At 39.2% G+C, this 19,120-nt stretch overlaps 1 long non-coding RNA gene across 1 annotated transcript; it reads right to left on the minus strand.

Moving 5' to 3' along the window:
- Positions 1-14,033: 14,033 nt before the first annotated feature.
- LOC123383414 lies at positions 14,034-19,000 on the minus strand. The gene is made up of 3 exons (XR_006593121.1): positions 18,819-19,000; positions 15,386-15,541; positions 14,034-14,699 (listed from the first exon to the last, which is right to left on the minus strand). It is a non-coding gene; the product is annotated as an uncharacterized LOC123383414 (long non-coding RNA).
- Between the last annotated feature and the right edge of the window lie 120 nt (positions 19,001-19,120).

The raw sequence follows: 19,120 nt of genomic DNA on the forward strand, positions 1-19,120 counted from the left end.
TATAATTGTTAGCTCTTCCTGATGGATAGACCCTTTAAATTTTTATATAATGCCCTTCTTCATCTCTTGTTACAGCCTTTAATTTAAAGTCTAGTTTGTCTGATATAAGTATGGCTACTCCAGCTTTCTTTTGACTTCCAGTAGCATGGTAAATAGTTCTCCCTCCCCTCACTCTCAATCTGAAGGTGTCCTCAGGTCTAAAATGAGTCTCTTGTAGACAGCAAAGAGATGGGTCTTGTTTTTTATCCATTCTGATACCTTATGTCTTTTAGTTGGCACATTTAGTCCATTTACATTCAGTGTTATTATAGAAAGATGTGAGTTTAGAGTCATTGTGATGTCTGTATGTTTTATGCTTGTAGCGATGTCTCTGGTACTTTATCTCACAGGATCCCCCTTAGAATACCTTGTAGGGCTGGTTTAGTGGTGACAAATTCCTTCAGTTTTTGTTTGCTTGGGAAGACATTATTTCTCCTTCTATTCTAAATGACAGACTTGCTGGAGAAAGGATTCTCGGCTGCATATTTTTTTCTGTTCATCACATTGAAGTTCTCCTGCCATTCCATTCTGGCCTGCCAAGTTTCAGAAAAGAGATCAGTCACAAGTTTTATAGGTATTCCTTTACGTGTTAGGGCACGTTTATCCCTCACAGCTTTCAGAATTTTCTCTTTATCCTTGTATTTTGCCAGTTTCACTGTGATATGTCATGCAGATCGATTCAAGTTACTTCTGAAGGGAGTTCTCTGTGCCTCTTGGATTTCAATGCCTTTTTCCTTCCCTAGTTCAGGGAAGTTCTCAGCTATTATTTCTTCAAGTACATCTTCAGCACCTTTCCCTCTCTCTTCCTCCTCTGGAATACCAATTATGCATAGATTATTTCTCCTTAGTGCATCACTTAGTTCTCTAATTTTCCCCTCATACTCCTGGATTTTTTTATCTCTCTTTTTTTCAGCTCCCTCTTTTTCCATAATTTTATCTTCTAGTTCACCTATTCTCTCCTCTGCCTCTTCAGTCCAAGTCGTGGTTGTTTCCGTTTTATTTTGCAGCTCGTTTATAGCATTTTTTAGCTTCTCCTGACTGTTCCTTAGTCCCTTGATCTCTGTAGCAAGAGATTCTCTGCTGTCTTCTATACTGTTTTTAAGCCCAACGATTAATTTTATGACTATTATTCTAAATTCAGTTTCTGTTACATTTTTTAAATCGTTTTTGATCAGTTCATTAGCTGTTGTTATTTCCTGGAGATTCTTTTGAAGGGAATTCTTCTTTTTGGTCATTTTGGATAGTCCCTGGAGTGGTGCAGACCTGCAGGGCACTTCTGTGCTGTCTTGAATAACTGGAGTTGGTGGGCGGGTCGCAGTCAGACCCGGTGTCTGCCCCCTGCCCACCGATGGGGCCACAGTCAGACTGGTGTGTACCTTCTCTTCCCCTCTCCTAGGGGCAGGATTCACTGTGGGGTGGCGTGGCCCTTCTGGGCTACTTGCACACTGCCAGGCTTGTGGTGTTGGGGATCTGGTGTATTAGCTGGGGTGGATCGTCAAGTTGCACGGGGGCGGGAGGGGCAGGCTTAGCTCGCTTCTCCTTTGGTGACCCGATTCTAGGGGCCCTGCGGCACCGGGAAGGAGTCAGACCCACCGCTGGAGGGATTGCTGAGCAGAAGCACAGCGTTGGGTGTTTGCGAGGTGCAAGCAGGTTTCCTGGCAGGAACTGGTTCCCTTTGGGATTTTGGCTGGGGGATGGGCGAGGGAGATGGCGCTGGCGAGCGCCTTTGTTCCCCGCCAAATTGAGCTCTGTTGTCTCATCCCGGTGCTCAACAGCTCTCCCTCCTGTTGTCCTCCAGCCTTCCTGCTCCCCGAGCAGAGTTGTTAACTTGTAACCTTCCAGATGTTAAGTCCTGCTTGCTGTATGAACACACTCCGTCTGGCGCCTCCGCTTTTGCAAGCCAGACTCGAAGTCTCTGCTTGGCCGGTGGGCTGCCCCTCTGCCCCTTCTCCCTCCCGCCAGTCCCTGGAGCGTGCACTGCCTCTCTGCCCTTCCTACCCTCTTCCGTGGGCCTCTCGTCTGCACTTGGCTCCAGAGACTCGGTTCTGCTAGTCTTCTGGCGGTTTTCTGGGTTATTTAGCCAGGTGTAGGTGGCATCTAAGTGATCAGCAGGACCCAGTGAACCCAGAGTCCTCCTACGCCGCCATCTTCCTACAGTATACTTGCTTAATAAAAAACTCTGAAGAAACTCAGGATAGAGGGAACATAACATCATAAAAGCCATATATGAAATGCCCACAGCAAATATAATCCTTAGTGGGGAAAAACTGAGAGCTTTCCCCCTGATATCAGGGATGTCCACTCTCACAACTGTTGGGTTTTTTTTTATTCTTTTTTTAACGTTTATTTATTTTTGAGACAGAGAGAGACAGAGCATGAACGGGGGAGGGTCAGAGAGAGAGGGAGACACAGAATCTGAAACAGGCTCCAGGCTCTGAGCCATCAGCACAGAACCTGATGCAGGGCTTGAACTCACGAACCGCGAGATTATGACTGAGCCGAAGTCAGAACTTAACTGACTGAGCCACCCAGGCGCCCCTCACAACTGTTGTTTAATATAGTGTTGGAAGTTGTAGCCTCAGTAATCAGACAACAAAATGAAATAAAAGGCATCCAAATTGGCAAAGAAGTCAAACTTTCACTTTTCACAGATGGCATGATACTCTACATGGAAAACCCAAAAGACTACATCAAAAACTTCTAGACCTGATACATGAATTCAGCAGTCACAGTATATAAAATCAATATACACAAATCAGTTGCATTTCTGTACACTAACAATGAAGCAACAGACACAGATATCAGGGAATAGATTCCATTTACAATTGCATCAAAAAACAATAAAATGGGGCGCCTGGGTGGCACAGTCGGTTAAGCATCCGACTTCAGCCAGGTCACGATCTCGCGGTCCGGGAGTTCAAGCCCCGCGTCAGGCTCTGGGCTGATGGCTCGGAGCCTGGAGCTTGTTTCCGATTCTGTGTCTCCCTCTCTCTCTGCCCCTCCCCCGTTCATGCTCTGTCTCTCTCTGTCCCAAAAATAAATAAAAACGTTGGAAAAAAAAAAACAATAAAATACTTAGGAATAAACCTAACAAAAGAGGTAAAAGATCTGTACAGTGAAAACTATACAAACCTTGTGAAAGAAATTGAAAAAGACACAAAGAAATGGAAAAAACATTTCATGCTAATGGATTAGAAGAACAAATATTGTTGAAATGTTGATACTACCCAAATCAATCTACACATTCAATGCAATCATAATCAAAATAGCACCACCATTCTTCTCAAAGCTAGAACAAACAATCTTAAAATTTGTATGGAACCACAAAAGACCCCAAATACCCAACGTAATGCTCATAAAGAAAACCAAAGCAGGAGGCATCACAGTCATGGACTTTAGCCTCTACTACAAAGCTGTAATCTTCAAGACAGTATAGTATTGGCACAAAAACAGGTGCATAGGCCAATGGAGTAGAATAGAGACCCCAGAATTGGATCTACAAATGTATTGCCAACTAATCTTTGGCAAAGAAGGAAAAAGTATCCAGTGAAAAACAAACAGTCCCTTTAGTAAATGGTGCTGAGAAAACTGGACAGCAACATGCAGAAGAATGAAACTGGACCACTTTCTTACACCATACACAAAAATAAATTCAAAATGGATGGAAGACCTAAATGTGAGACAGGAAACCATCAAAATCCCAGAGGAGAAAACAGGCAACAACCTCTTTGACATCAGCCACAACAACTTGTTTGACACGTCTCTGAAGGCAAGGGAAACAAAAGCAAAAATGAACTATTCGAACCTCATCAATATAAAAAGCTTCTGCACAACAAAGTGAACAATCAACAAAACTAAAAGACAGCCTACAGAATGGGAGAATATATTTGCCAATGCCATATTGGATAAAAGGTTAGTATCCAAAATCCATAAAGAACTTAACAAACTCAACACCTGAAAAACAAATAACCCAGTGAAGAATGGACAGAAGACATGAATAGACATTTTGCCAAAGAAGTCATCCAAATGGCTAACAGACACATGAAAAGATGCTCAACATTGCTCATCATCAAGGAAATAACAAATCAAAACTACATTGCGATACCACCTCATAGGGTTCAGAATGGCTAAAAATAACAACTCAGGAAACAACAGATGTTGGTGAGGATGTGGAGAAAGGGGAACTCTCTTGCATTGTTGGTGGGAATGCAAACTGGTGCAGCACCTCTGGAAAAAAGTGTGGAGGTTCCTCAAAAAATGAAAGATATAATTACCTTATGACCCAGCAATAGAACTAATAGGAATTTATCCAAAGGATACAAGAGTGCTGATTCATAGAGGCACATGTACCCAAATGTTTATAGCAGCACTATCAACAATAGCCAAATTGTAGAAAGAGCCCAAATGTCCAAATGTCCATCAACTGATGAATGGATAAAGAAATTATATATATATATATATATATATATATATATATATATATACACCCACACACACATATACATATGTATATATACACACACAATGTAGTATTACTTACCAGTCAAAAAAAAAATGAAATCTTGCCATTTGCAATAACGTGGATGGAACTGGAGTGTATTACACTAAGTGAAATAAGTCAATAAGAGAAAGACATATATGTTTTCACTCATATGTGGAGCTGAGAAACTTAACAGAAGACCATGGGGGAAGGGAAAAAAATAATAGTCATAAACAGAGAGGGAGGTAAATCATAAGAGACTTTTAAATACAGAGAACAAACTGAGGGTGGAAGGGGTGGGGGGAGGGGAAAATGGGTGATGGGCATTGAGAAGGGCACTTGTTAAGATCACACACACACACACACACACACACACTTCGAGATATATATATATATCGAAACTCTCAACTCTCATTCACCCACTGACCATATCAGTTAACCTAGACCTGGTGTTCTCAACCTAGGAAGTCTACGGAGCACCTGAAATTCTAAACTAGTTTGTGCATGATTGGGGCTAGTGGGGTACATGAAATTTTGTGGGGAAAGGGTTGTAGCTTAATAACCTGAGATGAGGAAGCTGAAACTATGAGGAAGAGACAAGACATAGGAGGAGAAGGGGATGTGAGAGGAAGGGAGAATGAGACAGCAGCTGAGCCAAGTTAATGGCAGATCTCTACGTGCTGGTCCTGACAACTAGAGGTCCATTAGAAACTGGCTTTTGGTTCTCAGATTCCCTTAAGATAATAGTGTGCTTTCCTGTTCCTTAAATGCTTACCATGGATCCTGCTTCAGCTGAGCTCGCCTAAGTATCTATTCCTTACAACTAATGGGACTAACTGAAACAACAGTTATCTGTAATAAAACATTCTTAAAAATCAACAAAATAACAGTAGTTATCACTACCAGAAAACCGGTGAAAAGGTATCAAAAAGGTATTGACCATAGAATACATCTATATGGAGAACAAATATAAGTTATAAGACTCACTAGCGGTCAAAACATACAAGTTAAAACTTCAAGGTACTCTTATTCACCAGTCAAGGTGAGTAATATTTTCTAAAAAATCAGGAGGGGAGCCAAGATGGAGGAACAGCATGGAAGTTTTTTGTGTGTCTCGCGTCCATGAAATACAGCCAGACCAACACTAAACCATCCTGCACACCTAGAATACTGATTTGAAGATTAACACAACAATTGCACAACCTGAACCACAGAATTCAGCAGGTACACAGCACGGAGAGGTGAACATGGGGAGAGAGAATCTGCAGCAAGCAGGGAGCCGCTTTTGCAGGTGGAGAGAAGATGGAGATGGGGGGAGAGAATATGGGAAAAGCATCCCTCCCCAAAAGAAGTTGGAGAGAAAGTGGAAAATTAGAAACAGCCGCAGAGACTAAACTAAAAAGGGAGAAAAGAGAAAGGAGAGGGTTTAAATTCCATTAAGACTGAAAACAAAGGAAGCACAGAGTCTGCAACTCCACAGCTCAATATCTGGCTATGCTCTGGTGGAAAGGGTGAATTCCCAAGACCAGAGCAGGGTCTAGGATGTTCTTAAGCCACACGGGGAAAAGAAGTTCCACTGCTGGAAGGACATTTGGTAGAGACTGTTGAGGGCACCTGGTCCCAGCAGACCCCAGAGAACAGCCACAGTTGCTGGTGCTGGAACAAGGTCATTAAGGGTGAAGCCTAGTGTCAGATGTGTGTTGTGATATTCCATAATCCCTGAAATGCTGCTGATACACTATCTCATGAACTTTTTCTGGGGTGGGCTGGCACCTGGCCACAGTCATGGGCATGGGTAGCAGCAGGGTCCAGCAAGTGTTCCTGGGTGCAGCTGACATTCAGCCATTGCTCATTAAGCCATTGCTCAGTGAGACCCTCCTGCAGAGAGTCATAACAGGTCAAAGCCACAGTCTTTCAGAAGTAAGGGGCTGGGTAAAACAGCAGCATCTGAGACAAAACTGGGGAGACAGGTACTGCCAGGGGCTTGGTCACGGACAGTGAAAAAGTGGGGAGTGGACAGAAGCTGAAGATAGAGGATGGGTGCACAATTGCTGCTTGGGGAGAACAGAGTTCCAATACTAGAGAACGGATATCTGACCAAAACACACCTAGGATCTAGCATCATTTATTCGATATTTTGTGTAAGTGTTTTTAATTTTTTAATTGCAATATTTTTTTAATTTTAATTTTTTCAATTTAAATTTTTCTACCCCATTAATTCCTTTTTCTCCCTTCACAATGACGAAATGAAGGAATTCACACCAAAAGAAAGAGTACAAAGAAACGACAGCCATGGATTTAACCAACACAGATACAAGCAAGGTGTCTGAACCAGAATTTACAATCACAATAATAAGAATACTAGCTGGAGTAAAAAATAGATCAGAATCCCTTTACATGGAGATTAAAAAGAAGTAAAAACTACTCAGGATGAAATAAAAAAATGCTATAACTAAGCTGCAATCACGGATGGATGCCATGGCGGCAAGGATGGATGAGGCAGAACAGAGAATCAGAGATATAGAGTACAAACTTATGAAGTAGAAACATAGAAAATGAAGCAGAAAAATAGAGGGATATTAAGACAAAAGAGCATGACTTAAGAATTAGAGAAATCAGTGATTCATTAAAAAGGAACAATATCAGAATCATAGGGGTCCCAGAAGAGGAACAGAGAGAAATATGGGTAGAAGGGTTTTGGGAGCAAATCATAGTGGAAAACTTTCCTAACCTGGGGAAAGACACAGACATCAAAATCCAAGAAGCACAGAGGACCCCCATTAGATTCAACAGAAACCGACCATCAACAAGGCATATCATAGTCAAATTCACAAAATACTCAGGAGAGAATCATGAAAGCAGCAAGGGAAAAAATATCCCTAACCTACAAGAGAAGACAGATCAGGTTTGCAACAGACCTATCCACAGAAATTTGGCAGGCCAGAAAAGAGTGGCAGGATATATTCAATGTGCTGAATCAGAAAAATATGCGGCCAAGAATTCTTTAGCCAGCAAGGCTGTCATTCAAAATAGGAGAGATAAAAAGTTTCCCAGACAAACAAAAAGTAAGGGCGTTTGTGACCAATAAACCAGTCCTGCAAGAAATCTTAAAGGGGACTCTCTGAGGGGAGAAAAGATGAAAATATAAATAAATAAATAAATAAATAAATACCAAAAGCAACAAAGATTAGAAAGGGCCAGAGAACACCATCAGAAACTCCAACCCTACAAGCAACATAATGGCACTAAATTCACAACTTTCAGTACACACTCTAAACATCAATGGACTCAATGCTCCAATCAAAAGACATAGGATAACAGAATGGATAAGAAAACAAGATCTACCTATGTGCTGTTTACAAGAGACCCACTTTAGACCTAAAGACACCCTCAGATTGAAAATAAGGGGATAGAGGGGCTCCTGGGTGGCTCAGTCGGTTAGGCGTCCGACTTCGGCTCAGGTCACGATCTCGCGGTCTGTTAGTTTGAGCCCCGCGTCGGGCTCTGGGCTGATGGCTCAAAGCCTGGAGCCTGCTTCCGATTCTGTGTCTCCCTCTCTCTCTGCCCCTCCCCCATTCATGCTCTGTCTCTTTCTGTCTCAAAAATAAATAAAAAACATTAAAAAAAAATTTTTAAATAAAAAAGAAAATAAGGGGATGGAGAACCATCTATCATGCTAATGGTCAACAAAAGAAAGCTAGAGTAGCCATACTTATCAGACAATATAGACTTTAAAATAAAGACTGTATCAAGAGACGCAGAAGGGCATTATATCATAATCAAAGGGTCTGTCCACCAAGAAGACCTAACAATTATAAATATTTATGCACCAAATGTAGCAGCACCCTAATATATGAATCAATTAATCACAAATATCAAGAAACTCATCGATAGTAATACTATAATAGTAGGAGACTTCAACACCCCACTCATAGCAATGGACAGATCATCTAATAAAAAAATCAACAAGGAAACAATGGCTTTGAATAACACATGGAAGAGATGGACTTATCAGATATATTTAGAACATTTCATCCTAAAGCAGAAGAATATACATTCTTCTCCAGTGCACATGGAACATTCTCCAGCATAGACCATATACTGGGACACAAAGCAGACCTAAACAAGTACAAAACGATCAAGGTCATACCATGCAATTTTCAGATCACAACGCTATGAAACTCAAAATCAATGACAAGAAAAAAATTGGAAAGGTAACAAATACTTCGAGACTAAAGAACATCCTACTAAAGAATGAATGGGCTAACCAAGAAGTTAAACAGGAACTTAAAAAGTTCATGGAAGCCAATGAAAATGATAACACCACAACCCAAAACCTCTGGGACGCAACAAAGGCGGTCATAAGAGGAGAGTATATACTAATCCAGACCTTCCTAAAGAAGGAAGAAAGATCTCAGATACACAACCTAAACTTACACCTTAAAGAGCTGGAAAAAGAACAGCAAATAAAACCCAAAACCAGCAGAAGACAGGAAATAATACAGATTACAGCAGAAATTAATGCTATCAAAAACAAACAAACAAACAAAACAGTAGAACAGATGAAACCAGAAGCTGGTTCTTTGAAAGAATTAACAAAATTGATAAACCACTAGTCAGTTTGATCAAGAAGAAAAAGGAAAGCACCCAAATAAATAAAATCAAGAATGAAAGAGGAGAGATCACAACAAACACAGCATAAATAAAAACAATAATAAGAGAATATTATGAGCAATTATACACCAATAAAATGGGCCATCTGGAAGAAATGGACGAATTCCTAGAAACATATACACTACCACAACAGGAAGAAATAGAAAATTTGAACACACCCATAACCAGTAAGGAAATCGAATTAGTAATCAAAAATCTCCCGAAAAGGAAGAATCCAGGGCCAGATGGCTTTCCAGGGGAATTCTACCAAAAATTTAAGGAAGAGTTAACAACTATTCTCTTGAAGCTGTTCCAAAAAAATAGAAAGAGAAGGAAAACTTGCAAACTCTTTCTATGAAGCCAGAATTACCTTGATTCCAAAACCAGACAGAGACCCCACTAAAAAGGAGAACTGTAGACCAATTTTCCTGATGAACATGGATGCAAAAATCCTCAACCAGATATTAACCAATTGGATCCAACAATACATTAAAAACATTATTCACCACGACCAAGTGGGATTTATACCTGGGATGCAGGGCTGGTTCAATATCTGCAAAACAATTAACATGATTCATCACATCAATAAAAGAAAGGACAAGAACCATATGATCCTCTCAGTATATGCAGAGAAAGCATTTGACAAAATATAGCATCCTTTGTTGATAAACACCCTCAAGAAGGTAGGGATAGAAGCATACCTCCAGATCATAAAAGCCATATTTGAATGACTTAATGCTAAAATCATCCTCAATGGGGAAAAACTGAGAGCTTTCCCCCTAAGGTCAGGAACAAGACAGGGATGTCCACTCTCGCCACTGTTATTCAACGTAGTTTGGAAGTCTTAGCCTCTGCAATCAGACAACACAAAGAAATAAAAGGCATCCAAATGGACCAGGAGGTGGTCAAACTTTCACTCTTTGCAGATGATATGGTACTTTATATGGAAAACCCTAAAGATTCCACCAAAAAAACTGCTATAACTGATCCATGAATTCAGCAAAATTGTAGGATATAAATCAATGCACAGAAATCAGTTGCATTCCTATACACCAACAATGAAGCGACAGAAAGAGAAATCAAGGAATCGATCCCATTTGCAGTTGCACCAAAACCCATAAAATACCAAGAAATAAATCTAACCAAAGAAGTGAAACATTTATACACTGAAAACTATAGAAACGTTATGAAAGAAATTGAAGAAGACACAAAAATTGTAAAATGATTTCATGCTCCTGGATAGGAAGAACAAATATTGTTAAAATGTCAATACTTCCCAAAGCAATCTACATATTCAATGCAATCCCTATCAAAATAACACCAGCATTCTTCACAGTGCTAGAACAAATAATCCTAAAATTTGTATGGAACTAGAAAAGACCCCGAATAGCCAAAGCAATCTTGAAAAAGAAAACCAAAGCAGGAGGCATCATAATCCCGGACTTCAAGCTATACTACAAAGCTGTAATCATCAAGACAGTATGGTACTGGCACAAGAACAGACACTCAGATCAATGGAACCAAATAGAAAACCCAGAAATGGGCCCACAAACATATGGCCAACTAATCTTTGACAATGCAGGAAAGGATATCCAATGAAAAAAAAAAGACATTCTCTTCAGCAAATGGTGCTAGCAAAACTGGACAGCGACATTCAGAAGAATGAACCTAGACTACTTTATTACACCATACACAAAAAAATAAACTCAAAATGAGATGAAAGACCTCAATGTAAGACAGGAAGCCATCAAAATCCTCGAGGAGAAAGCAGACAAAAACCTCTTTGACCTTGGTCACAGCAACTTCTTACTCAACACGTCTCCAGAGGCAAGGGGAGTAAAGAAAAAAATGAACTACTGGGACCTCATCAAAATAAAAAGTCTCTACATAGCAAAGGAAACAATAAGCAAAACTAAAAGGTAACTGAGAGAATGGAGAAGATATTTGCAAATTACATATGAGATAAAGGGTTAGTATCCAAAATCTATAAAGAACTTACCAAACTCAACAGCCAAAAACCAAATAACCCACTGAAGAAATGGGCAAAGACATGAATAGACACTTCTCCAAAGAAGATATCCACATGGCCAACTGACACATGAAAAAATGCTCAACATCACCCATCATCAGGGAAATACAAATCAAAACCACAATGAAATACCACCTTACACCTATAAGAATGGCTAACATTAACAACTCAAGCAACAACAGATGTTGGCAAGGACGAGGAGAAAGAGGATCTCTTTTGCATTGCTGGTGGGAATGCAAGCTGGTGCAGCCACTCTGGAAAACAGGATGGAGGTTCCTCAAAAAACTAAAAATACGACTACCCTACGACCCAGCAATTGCACTACTAGGTATTTATCCAAGGGATACAGGTGTGCTGTTTCGAAGGGACACATGCACCCCCATGTTTATAGCAGCACTATCAACAATAGCCAAAGTATGGAAAGAGCTCAAATGTCCAACGATGGATGAATGGATAAAGAAGATGTGATATATATAGAGAGAGAATGGAGTATTACTCAGCAATCAAAAAGAATGAAATCTTGCCATTTGCAACAACGTGGATGGAACTGGAGAGTATTATGCTAAGTGAAACTAGTCAGTCAGAGACAGACAAAAATCATATGACTTCACTCATATGAAGACTTCAAGAGACAAAACAGATGAACATAAGGGAAGGGAAACAAAAATAATATAAAAACAGGGATGGGGACAAAACAGAAGAGACTCATAAATATGGAGAACAAACTGAGGGTTACAGGAGGGCTTGTCAGAAGGGGGATGGGCTAAATGGGTAAAGGGTACTAAGGAATCTACTCCTGAAATCATTGTTTCACTATATGCTAACTAATTTGGATATAAATTTATAAATAAATAAATAAATAAATAAATAAATAAATAAAATTAAGTAATGGAACAAAAAAAGAAATTATACCATCCATTTTATGTGAGGTTATTTGCATGGACTGTCAGTTCACTTTTAAATTGGTTAAATTACCTTGCAGGAGCAAGGTACATATACATTGAAAATTGGCAATATACATTGAAAATTCATAAGATTTTTCAAATTTTTAGATCTAGCAACTTCAATTTTTGAAAATTTTCTGTAGGGAATAATAATGATTTTGTGCAAAGATTTCAGTGATGGTTTGGCTTAACATAGAAAAAAACAGAGGCAATCTAAATATTAAACAACAAAGAATTTACTAAATAAATTACTGTTAATTTTAACATGGTGACATACAATAATAATAAGTCTGAGTTATCTTAAAAATATGTATTTCATTGTTTTGTGTATGCAATTTAGGTGAACTGCACAAAATTTGGAATATATACAAGAATTATAGACATGAAAATCCATATACCCATTAAACTTATATACTAATAAATCGAAATACTTTTGTATGATTTCCCCCACTAACATTGTAACCTATGTTAATATTCTATGAAGTAGGGATGTATATATTTCAAAGGTAAATGTGACTGGGTGCGATTTTACTTTATATGCTAACTTTAGGATCCAGCCAGATGTAACTCAATTGCACTAACACATCAAATCAGGGATGATAATTGAGAAGAAAAGTCTGGAAGAGACATCTAGATTTCGGTTGACAATACCTAGTAAGCACCTAATTAGTATTGTTGAATGGATAAGTGGATAAAATATAAGTTTGAGAATCATCAAATACATAAAATGAGCATAGATTCTTGAGAGTTTTCTTTCCTTCTATATGCATTTTTAAATATAACTAGGATAATTTTATGCACATTATTTTTTAACCTGCTTTTCAGTAATAATATTTATTGCCTTTATTTGCAAAAGTAAAGCATTTTCACTGGAAGAAATGATTAAGGAACTATAAATAAATGCTCCTTGTCAAGCAGAGCCAGAAATATAATCCTTTCTTTTTCTCTTCGTGCATAATTTTAAAAGAATCGGTAACTAAAACTATTTTATAATCTGCTTAAAATATTATATTATTGTCAACAATATTACTTTTCCTGGCAAAGATTATCCTAGAAAGAAAGGTTTCTCACCAGGTAAAATTTAAGGAAGAGATACTTCCTTTCCTATTTATGACTAGTACTACAGCTTGACTATCTCAAACTCAGATTGGAGGAATGCATAGTCACAGCATGCTAAGGAGAGCCTTATTTTGTTTTGTTTTGTTTTGTTTTATTATTTTTTAAAATATATTTATTTTGAGAGGGAGAGAGAATCTCAAGCAGGCTCTGCATTGTCAGTAGGGAGCCCTATGTGGGGCTGGAACTCACAAACCCTGAGATCATGACCTGAGATGAAATCAAGAGTCAAATGCTTAATAGTAACTGACTGAGCCACCCAGGTGCTCCTGGAGAGCCTCATTTTAATGCATACCAGGCACAAACAGGGCAAGCGAACCAAATGTGATGCATCCAAACATTGCAAGAACCCCACACCTCAAATAGGTAGTGGAGGTCTTAAATCAGATCCTACTCCACTAGAGAAGTACATGTGTGAAATATGTGCTATAAGATTGTACTGTTTGTGGACTATTCTTTATTGTAGAAGTTACACATACCCAGTGAGAAAATGTAAAAGAATCTACAAGGAAGTACGTAAAAAAAGTATATAAATTACCCATAAGCCCACCAACCATCCAATCATATCGACTTCTACCATTTTGGTGTATATTGTTCCATAATATTTCATATATATATATATATATATATATAACTTTTTAAATTTTCTTAATGTTTATTTTTGAGAGAGAGAAAGAGCATGAGTGGGGGAGGGGCAGAGAGAGAGGGAGACACAGAATGCAACGCAGGCTCCATGCTCAGAGCTGTCACCACAGCCTGATGCGGGGCTCAAACTCACGGACTGTGAGTACATGACCTGAACTAAAGTCAGACGCTTAACTGACTAAGCGACCCAGGCACCCCAACACACACATTAGTTTTTTTAATTAGATCCTGTGCAAGTTACATTTTGTAACATTTCCGTTCCAATAAATATATGGTTGACTTATATTTGTAGGATATTTTATTTCTTCTCCATGTTTTCAAAGGTTTGTCTCATTTTTCTAAATATTATTAATACATGACTATTAAATATAAAATGTAAGTATATAAATGTGGGAGATGCAGGATAGAAGCATCAAAGGGAAAGACTTCAAAAGGGAAGGGCTGGAGAAGGTTCAAGGTCTTAGGACATGTTTACACAACTGAACAGCTGGGCTGAGGCTCATAAGGAACGCCTAGAGCCATTAACATTGTCCAGGGCTGGATCCTCCTTCACACCTGACCTTTCCTAGTGTTATAGAAACCAATTAACTAGAAATTCAACCTTGAAAAGCTAAACCATTAGATTGATTAACACACTTGCTTAGCTGACTTTATGCACGTAGTCTTTAGCAATTATCCTAATAAAAAGAAGCTTCATTCTGGAGTCCAGGACTCATTCCAACTCGAGTATGAGAACCTTCACTTAACTGCACTTTGTTTGCGGACTCATCTTTTGCAACTCAGGCCATACTCCCTGCAACATATAAATGCAACACTTAAGAAGTGAAAGGTGCCTTTATATTAAATACTCATTCTTAAATATGTCTTATGGGAATAGTTCAGTATATATTCATTCACATTTCTACTATGATATAGAAATACAGTAAGACCCCACGATAACATGACTTTTGAAATACAGTAAAACCTTGGTTTGTGAGTATAACTCCTTCTGGAAACATGCTTGTAATCCAAAGCACTTGTATATCAAAGTGAATTTCAAGAACTATTGGCTCAGTTGTGAGCATGTGATGTTCAGCATTGTGTACTACTTGTATTGGAAGAGATTGTTCCTTTAACAACTTCAATATTATTAGAAATGTTTGCTCATCTTGCAGAATATTCGCATTACAAGTTACTCGCAACCCAAGGTTTTACTGTAATATGATGGGCAATAGGGCCTAGAGAGAGGCAGAAATGAGAGGACAACATTTAAGCACCACTGCTGAGTAAACAACTGTGACAAGGTGGTCTCAAAACACTGCTGAGTCCCTGATGGATTTAAGTTGTGCATCCAGCTAATTAAACAGGCTCATATCAGTCATTCATGCATCTCTCAATAATATAACCTGGAATTTTATAGTAATTAATTTTGTGGACTTTATTATGTTATGGTGCAATTTAATTATATGCTTATATTTTAAATGCACAAAAATAAGGCACCTGGGCAGCTTGGTCGGTCGGTTAAGCATCTGACTCTCGGCATTGGCTCAGTTCATGATCTCACAGTTCCTGAGTTGGAATCCTGCATCTGGCATGGCGCTGGCAGCAGGAGCCTGCTTGACATTCTTCTCTACTTTTCTCTGCCCCTCCCCTTCTCTAAAAATAAATTAAGAAACTTAAAAAAAAATGAATGCACACAAATAAATACATGTATGTTGTTACAGAAATGTAGTACTGCATATGTTAACTTTTTTTTTAATGCGAAATTTATTGTCAGATTGGTTTCCATACAACACCCAGTGCTCATCCCAAAAGGTGCCCTCTTCAATACCCATCACCCACCCTCCCCTCCCTCCCACCCCCCATCAACCCTCAGTTTGTTCTCAGTTTTTAAGAGTCTCTTATCCTTTGGCTCCCTCCCTCTCTAACCTCTTTTTTGCATATGTTAACTTTCAATTTACTTTAAAAAAATTTTTTAACATTTATTCATTTTTTGATAGAGACAGAGTGCAAGTGGGGGAGGGGCAGAGAGAGAGGGAGACACAGAATCTGAAGCAGGCTTCAGGCTCTGAACTGACAACACAAAACCTGACATGGGGCTCAAACTCACGGACCGTGAGATCATGACCTGAGCTGAAGTCGGATGTTTAACTGACTTAGCCATGCAGGCACCCCACTTTAAATTTACTTTTTGAAAAAAAAATGTTTATTTATTTATTTTGGGTAAAAGAGAGAGCACAAGTGGGTGAGGGGCAGTGAAAGAGGAAGAGAATCCCAAGCAGGATCCTCACTGTCAATGTAGAGCCTGACACGGGACTTTATCTCACAAACTGTGAGATCATGACCTGAGCCGAAACAAGAGTCGGATTCTTAATGAACAGACTGAGTCCCCCAGGCACCTCTAAATTTACCTCTTTTTTAACCAAATTTCATCAAATGAAATTTGTATGTATGTATAATATAATGGTTATTTTCATTTCTAAATGGTATACACTATTGGTGTAGTTTGAATTGTTTTAACAATATCATGAAGTTTGTTTCTTTATCGTCTATCACAATTATGTGGAAAACTGCTTGGCTCATGAGAATGTGCACACACATGTGTGAATGCGAATGTGTTTATGCACATGCTTGGGTGCATGTCTGCTACTGCCTAGAACAATTCTCTCTTTCTGTTCCATCGTTGCTGTTTTTCACTTGTGGCTTCTCTTTGCATTCAAGTCCAAGTCAAAGGATTGAAGCTAGGAATCCAGATCTATAAACTTTGGCATTGTAAATCATTGTGACTACCATTAAATACTTTCTAGGATGAGTAGCTAAGAATGGGTTTACAGGCTGAAGGGAATGCATATTTTAAATACTTAGCAATTGCTTAAATATGCACTTTCCAGAAAGGTTGACCAATTCAGTTTCCATGACCTGAAAATAAGTGAGAAATTCCTTGGGGTTAAGTGCAGAACATGCTAAAAAGTGCTTGGGGCATCTGGGTGGCTCAGTCAGGTAAGCATCTGGCTTAGGCTCAGGTCATGATCTTGCGGTTTGTGAGTTGGAGCCCTGCGTCCGGCTCTGTGCTGACAGCTCAGAGCCTGGAGCCTGCTTCAGACTCTGTGTCTCCCTCTCTCTCTGCTCCTCCCCTGTTCACACTTTGTGTCTCTCTCTCTCAAAAAAAAATAAATAAAAACAGTTAAAAAATGTTAACCTAAGTCCCCCTAAGGAGGAACAAGTGGACTTCTACCCAGCAACGCAGCATGAGACAGGCCAGGGCGATGGTAAAGACCCAGGGTCTAGGTTCAGTTTGACTGTTCTCTTCTTTCCTTCCCACCCTCCATTTAGGTCCTGTGTACCTTCTAAGGCTCATGTCAAGGTCTTTTTCCTCCTTGAAGGTTTCTCTGATTATTTTGTGCTAACTGGCCATTGCCTTCTCTGAGTTCCTGTTGGCCTGGCAGTCCACCCTTTCCTTTAAATTCCTCCAAAGGAATCTCATGTCTTATGTGAAGGAGGTTCCTCCTTTTCAGTAGTGGTGTCATATCTGAAGAGTCTGACAGTTTGCTGCAAAAAATAATCCCCTTTTTAAAGGGATTTAATCAGTCTTGATCCCTGCAGACCTCCTCTGATTCTGCTTATCAGTTCTGTAGCGTCATCAGCTGGTGCTGGTCGCAGTGAGATGTCCTTTAACTACTTGCTGTACCTTTAAATACTTGTGTCATTGCTTGACACCGGGCCCTGCTTGACACAGGCTTCTGCTTGACATGAGAGAGTTCATTTTGCTTTCTACACTTACTAAGGGTCACACAGTCAGTTCTAGGTCTGGCCTGGGACTAACATATCTTGTCAAGCCAGTGTTCTGTCTGGGAGACCCAAACCATTATATCTTGGGTTTTCTGGTACTCAAATACACATGCTTCCCAGAAGACAGAATAATATGAAAGAAGAGTAAGTGAAATAAAACAACATGAGGTGAAGGTTTTTTTTTCTTTCCACATAATCTATTAACCTCTTTAATCTGTCTCACAAAAAGGCAACAAACCTTATTTAAAAAAAAATACATGTATGTCACCTCCTGTTATTTTTTAAATGTTACCTCTGAGAACTATGTAACTTTTTTTTTTTTTAATTTTTTTTTCAATGTTTATTTATATTTGGGACAGAGAGAGAGACAGATCATGAATGGGCGAGGGGCAGAGAGAGAGGGAGACACAGAATCGGAAACAGGCTCCAGGCTCTGAGCCATCAGCCCAGAGCCCGACGTGGGGCTCGAACTCACAGACCGTGAGATCGTGACCTGGCTGAAGTCGGACGCTTAACCGACTGCGCCACCCAGGTGCCCCAAGAACTATGTAACTTTTATTGGAAAATTTGTGACTTAAAATAAAGACTGAAGTGAGGCTGAAAGGTAATCAAAATCTGTTGAAGACTATATGAGCCAAAGGCTTTGAGCCAAGTATCATTTAGAACTTCCAAAAGTCAGTTTTATGAGGCATACGTTATTATTACCTTTCAGATGAGGAAATTTTGGATCATAATATGTACCTGACAATTGATGATTCTGTAGGCAGCACAGCTTCCTGGCAAATATCACTACCAAGGCTCTGGAGTCAAATATTACTTTCTTTTTTTTTTTTTTATTTTCAATCATTTTCCCCAAATGAAATCCTAATATAATAATAGCTTGCACTTTTAGAGCACTTACAATATGCCAGGAAATACTCTCAGGACTGCACATGTGTTCATACATTTAACTAATTTCGTCTTTGTTTTTTCCAACTATAAAAAAACATGTTACTTTTGTTTAAAAAAGAGAGAATATAAAAGTATTAAGAACAAAGCGAAAACTACATTTAAAAATCTCACTCCTGTCCCAGGGTCTTTTTTTTTTTTTTTTTTTTTTTTTTTTTTTTTTTTTTTTTTTTTTACAAACCTTTGCCAAACCAACCTTGTACACAGCAGCCGAGGATCAGACTGTATATGAAATGGAGGCTGGAGGAGGGGCGATGGATGGAGGAGTTCTTAATCTTGGGAGCTGAAGGCACGAAGCGGCAATTCTTAAAAGAAGTAGAAAAGTTAGTAGCTCCAGAAAGAAAAGATGCAGCTATTCCCCAGTAGTCAGAAAGGCGAATAACATTTTGCCATTTCGGATAGGCAACAATAACAAAGAAGGACAAGGCCAGATGTATAACAGGGGAGGGGGCAGGGGGGCGGGCGCACTTCTGCCGCGCTTTTGGTAGGAGTGGAGAT

This window comes from Felis catus, chromosome X, assembly GCF_018350175.1.
Source record: "Felis catus isolate Fca126 chromosome X, F.catus_Fca126_mat1.0, whole genome shotgun sequence".
In the NCBI taxonomy this organism is placed as follows: domain Eukaryota; kingdom Metazoa; phylum Chordata; class Mammalia; order Carnivora; family Felidae; genus Felis; species Felis catus.